We start from the raw sequence: 6,000 nt of genomic DNA on the forward strand, positions 1-6,000 counted from the left end.
TTGGCAGAGGACCCCAAGCTGGCTTGCAGTGTGGATGTGCTGGAGGGCAGGAAGGCTGTGCAGAGGGACCTGGACAGGCTGGACCTCTGGGTCGAGACCATGGGCATGAGGTTCAAGAGTGCCTTTGGGGCCTTTGGTGCCTCTGGCCACAAGAACCCCCTGCAGCTCCAGGCCGGGGGCAGAGGAGCTGCAAAGGGTCCCCGTGGGAGAGGCCCTGGGGGTGCTGGTGGACAGAGGCTGAACCTGAGCCAGCGGGTGCCCGGGTGGGCAAGAAGGCCAAGGGCAGGCTGGCCTGGATCAGCAAGAGTGTGGCAGCAGGAGCAGGGCAGTGATTCTTCTGCTGGACTGGGCACTGCTGAGGCCACCCCTGGAGTGCTGTGTCCAGCTCTGGGCCCCTCAATTCAGGGAGAACCTTGAGGGGCTGGAGTGGGTGGAGAGCAGGGCAATGGAGCTGGGCAAGGGTCTGCAGTGCATGGCCTGTGAGGAGCAGCTGAGGGAGCTGGGCTTCTCCAACCTGGAGAAGAGGAGGCTTGGGGCTGACCTTCTCCCTGTGCACAACTTCCTGACAGGAGGCTGGAGCCAGGTGGGGGTCAGCCCCTTCTCCGAGGCAACAGGCAACAGGACAAGAGGACACGAGGACCTGCCTGTCAGGGGCTGTTTGTCAGGGACAGGAGCAGGACTTTTTGGAGAGAAACAGGGATTGGGTATTGAAATGGGCTGCCCAGGGAGGTGGTGGAGTCAGCGTCCCTGGAGGTGTTTAAGCAAAGACTGGTCATGGCACTGAGTGCCGTGGTCTGCTTGACAGGCTGGGGATGGGGCGTAGGCTGGACCCCGGCTGATCTCAAAAGTCTCTGCCAAGCTCAGGGACTCTGGGCTTCTGTGCCAGCCCAGCCTTTGGGGACAGCGTGCTGGTGGCTCCGAGGCTCCGTCCTTGCCTTGCCTTGCCCATCTCCTGGCTGCCAGGCAAGGGCCTTGTGACATCAGAGCCTCTGTGGAACAGCGCGGGGGCTGAAAACTGTCAGTGCTGCGTCCCCGTGCCCAGAGCCTGGGCAGAAGTGGGCTGGCAGGGACGGGCAGAGACTGTGCAGAGGTGTCAGCTCGTCCCGCAGCAGCACGATGCCCAGCCAGGGCATCTCCTGGCTCCTCAGGCTCTCGCTGCTCCTGCTCTTGCCTGGCCCACTCGAGCCTTGCAGCCGTGCCACAGGTGCCATTGCTGAGAACCGGGCTTTTCCTTGGATGGCCCCTTGCCAGCAAAGGCAGGAGAGGCTGGAGAGACGGGAAGGAGGGGGGTCAGGCCGCTGGGATGGGGCCGGCGGGCCGTGAGCCCGAAGCCAGCAAGGCCTTGGGCCCACACGGTGTCAGGGGAGGACTGAGAGCCCCCAGGGAGGAGGAAAGCTGGGCAGGCCCCAAGGCTGCTGGGCCTCTTCCTTGCCAACCCTTTGGCCAAGGCCCCGAGGCAGAGGTGGGGCTCAGCCCCTGCCCAGCAATGGGGCACAGGCTGAGCCCCAGGGACACCAGAGCCAGGCGGCCTGAGCTCTTCTTCCTGCAGCGTCTGCCTGGGGCAGCCCAGCCAGGCCTGAGTCTCTGCAGGAGAGGCCAAGCCCAGCCAGAGAGGGCTCAGCCCTCTGAGGCTGCACTCACTGCCAAGGGAACAAAACACTGGCCCAGAGGACATCCTGCCCCCAAATGGAGAACTGGAAAGGTCAAGAATAAAAAAGTCACCCCCCTCCATTCTTCAAGAAATGTTTAGAGCTCTTTCCCAAAAGCATCCAGGGCTCAGGTCACCCAATTTTCTCTCTGAGAAGGGTTTTCCATGGTTCCCCACAATTCCCAGGTTCAAAGGGGTCCCAGCACACTTTGGGATGTGTTGGATGCTGTGTTGGGGTGCAGATGTCCCCCCAAAGCTCCCCCAGAACAGGGTGACACAAGGGGGGGTCACAGAGGGGTCCCCATTCCTGATCCATCCTGGAGCAACCACACTGGGGGCAACTGGGATCAGAGTGGGAGCAGCTGGGCCCCTGCTGGACTCATACTGGGATCATCCTGGGAGTGACTGCAATATTACTGGGAGTATGTGAGAGGCACTGCAACCATACTGGGATGACTGGGATCAAACTGGATTCGTACTGGAAGTGTCTCCAAGTTCCTGGGATCATACCGGGGGTGACTGGACTCATAGTGGGATCATCCTGGGAGCAACTGGGACCATGCAGGGGCAAATGGCCTCCTCCAGGCAGTGACTGAAAGTGCCTGGGGCCAGACTGGACTCAGACTGGGAGTCCCTGAGAGGGAAAGGAAACATCGTGGGGGGGACTGGGAGCAACTGGGACCACCTTGAGGGCAACTGGTATCCTGTTGGGAGTGACTGGAAGTGACTGGGCCAGCAGCCGCTGCTGGCGGGGCCCGGCAGGCCTTGGCTGGGGGGAGCCGGGCGGCCTCTGCGCGTCCCGCGCTGGGGAGGGGACAGGAGAGGCAGCACAGTCAGGGCAGGGCTGCCTTCAGTCAATCCTCTGCTGCTTTACAATCTCCTCCAAATTCTCTGGATTTCTTTGGGGGAACTTTGTTCAACTCAGCTCTGTGCTGCTCAGCGAGAGCACTTTCCTTGACCGGGCAGGAATTCTCACCCTCCCCATTGCTCTCAGCCTGAACCCTGGACAGCTCTGAGGTCCCAAAGGGCTCCCTGTGCCCCAGGGCAGACTCAGGAGAGCTGCTCTGCCCACAAGTGACCTGCTGGTCAGCACACAGGTTCCCTGTGCTATTTGCACCTCTCTCTTGCTGGATGATCCACTTCAAAGATGCCTGGAAAAAAAGTGGGTTTTTGTGAAGACTCCACTTGCAAAATCAATTCCTCCCAACTCTTCCCTCTTTCCCTGTGCAGCTGAGCAGAGGGCGATGCAGAGGAGTGCTCAGGCTCTGCTGCCTGGAGCTGTCCCTGCCAGCAGCTGCTTCCCTGTGCCCAGGGCTGGGCCCTGGCAGTGCATCCAGAGCCCAGCCCAGCCCTGGGTGCTCAGCTCTGCCCTGCAGAGCCCTCCCAGCACAGGGCACTCTGGTGCCCAGGGGCACCTCTGGCTGGGCAGGCTCTGATGGTAATGTCAGAGCAACCCTGAGGAGGCTGGAAAAGCACCACTGCTGCTGCCTGTGAGGCCCAGGGGGCTGATTTCTGACACTCCCTGCGCCATTGCCCTCAAAGAAGAACAGTTTTGGATTTTCCATGCTTCCTCCTGAATGGAGACATGAATTGATCTTTCTCATTGCCCGTCCCTGGGACCCTGAAGCAGAACACTGGAAGTACAGGATCCTTCCCTTTCAGGATGCCCCTGCCTTGCTGCATTTCCTGAAAATTCCTCTTAGAAAGCCCCAGCAGTCATTTGGAGCTGTGATCATTCCTGACATGCGCTGCACCGTCTCGACAGCAGAAGGGCCCTGCCCTGCCTTCCCCTGTCAACTGGGGTTTGCTCCTTGCCCACAGCCCTTCTCCCCCAGCCCTGGAGCAGCTCCCTGGGCCAGCTGAGAGCTGCCCCTGGCAGGCAGCAGAGTCCCTGCCCAGCAGTGCCCTGGGCTGAAGGACCCTGCTCTGCCCCACAGCCCTGGGCACCCCTGGTTGCACCCCCAGCTTCACAGCTCTGTCAAAGTACTCCCCAACAGCCCCCTCCTCACCCATCCCATCAGCTGGGGCTGGGCCAGCTTTAGGAGATGCCTCCAGGAGCTGCCCCTGCACTGCCCTGCAGCCCCAGACTGCCCGTGTGCAGCCCTGCCAAGATTCCTCCTGCAGGGAGCTCTCAGTCACCCTCCCAACCCTGAGCCCCTTGAAGCTCTGTCTGTGCCCTGCTGGTGTCCCTGAGCTGCCCTGGCAGTGCCCTCAGCCCTGCTGGGCTGTGCAGAGGAGCTGCTCCTGGGCAGAGCTGTCTCTCTGCAGCGCTGCCCGCTTGCCAGGAGCTCCCTGTGTGCCAGGAGCCCGGCCCAGCTCAGCAGCACAGACACAGCCCCAGGCACTGAATGACCCTCGGGGGTTGGGGATGAGTCCCTGAACATCAGACAAGGAGCAAGTTAAAGAAACCTCTGAAGAATTCCAAGTCAGATCCAAGTCCACAGTTTCTCCTGGTGTTAATGGGTCCCACTGAGGGCCAGCACTCAGAAATTGTCCCCTGCTTCCAGTCAGAGCCGAAAACTGGAGGCAGTGATGACAGGTGGGGACAAGCAAAGTCCTGGGGTCTGTGATGCTTAATAAATCTGGATTTGTTTTGTTCTTGCAAAGGGCCAAGGCCTGACCCCCAACCCTGGGAAGGGAGATCCTGTGCCTGCCTCATTCCTCAGGGCTCTTGCTGGGGCTCTGGGATGTGGGGATGTGCAATGGCAAGGGCAGGAGCATGGGGCAGCACCTCTGTCTCAGTTGAGTGAGACTGAAGTGTTTTGCTGAGGGGGATGAGTTATGAGGAAAACCAAACTCCTCCCTCTAAGGAATTGTAAATCGGAAATGAAGAGACTCCAATTGAGGAAGTATGGAGAAAGGAAAAATAACAGCTCTTTATTAAAGGATATCTGTGTATTGGCACAACAACAAAAAGGGGGAAAAGTGGAAAAGGAGAAAAAGGGGCTCTTCCCACGAAACTCCCGCTGTCTGTGGCTGGCTGTGGCCGGGAATTCCCCCTTTTGGCCGATGAACACACGCCACTGCCAACACGGGAGCGCAGGAGGGAAAGGGCGACCTCCTCCCCAAAAGGTTCCTCTCTAGGGGGGTCAAACCTCTCCCATGAAGTCCGAGCAGGTCCGGGCTGGGGGCAGAACAGGGCGCAGGAAACGAAGGCAAACGGGAACCAGCAAACAGCCAGATGAGCAGGCCGAGAACAAAAGGACCTCGGAGCCTCTCCAACACCCCCCTTGCCTGAGTTAAGGCCAAAGTGAAGGGCCTTGCCCTTTGCCCAGGAGAAAGCCAAAAACTCCACCCCCCCCAGAGCCTTCTGAGGGCTCCCAACCTGCAATGTGGGCTGGGCCAGTTCTTTTGTGGGTGTGAGTCACCCAAGGCAAAGCCCCCTCCCCCATTGAACATCTTTCTTTTCCAGTGGGGCAGGGGAAAGAAAAATTCCTGCTTGGTTTTTTAGAAGAAGTAAAGCTGTGACAGGGATCCCCTCCCCCCTGCCCTCACTGCCCCCCAGTAACAGGGACTGGGGAGAACTGGGAAGCTTTCCTGGGAACACTGGGAGCAGCCGGCTGGGGTCAGAATAAAAGCAGGGCTGAGGGGGACAAACGAACTCCCAAACTGAGTGTTGGGATGGACTGGGGGGTCCCGGCTGGGTCGAGGCCACGGGGAGGGGCTGCGGCCGCCGGTGGCTCAGGAGCTCTGTGGGGAGAGAAAAGGGGGTGAGAGCGGGGTGGGGGGGCAGGGGGGACACCGGGATTAACGGAGAACTGGACTGGAGCCAGCGGGACCAGAACTGGGGCAACAGGGATCATACTGGGAGCAACTGGGAGCATGCTGGGGGCAACCGGGATATACTGGGAGTGTCTGGGAGTGAGTGGAACCATAGGGGGGCAAATGGGAGTAACTGGAACCACGCTGGGGGCAACTGGGATCATCCTGGAAGCAGCTGGGCCCCTGCTGGGATCATACTGGGATCATACTGGGAATGACTGCAAAGGGTCCCCGTGGGAGAGGCCCTGGGGGTGCTGGTGGACAGAGGCTGAACCTGAGCCAGCGGGTGCCCGGGTGGGCAAGAAGGCCAAGGGCAGGCTGGCCTGGATCAGAAAGAGTGTGGCAGCAGGAGCAGGGCAGTGATGCTTCTGCTGGACTGGGCACTGGTCTTAAAGAGAGTATCAAAACAGGCAAATATTTCCCCATCTGTGGAAATATGAACAGGTTCAGATACAACATCCACATGAATACATCAAAGAACATGGTGATCAGGGAGTTTCTATATCCAAATAGAAAAATGCTTAAAATGAAATTGTGATTCTGACTTCTCTCTCTGCCCCATGTTGGGCACCAAAGATGTGCTGGTTTAA

This window comes from Pipra filicauda, unplaced genomic scaffold (assembly GCF_003945595.2).
Source record: "Pipra filicauda isolate LSUMZ 115617 unplaced genomic scaffold, ASM394559v2 scaffold870_size62742_pilon, whole genome shotgun sequence".
NCBI lineage: Eukaryota > Metazoa > Chordata > Aves > Passeriformes > Pipridae > Pipra > Pipra filicauda.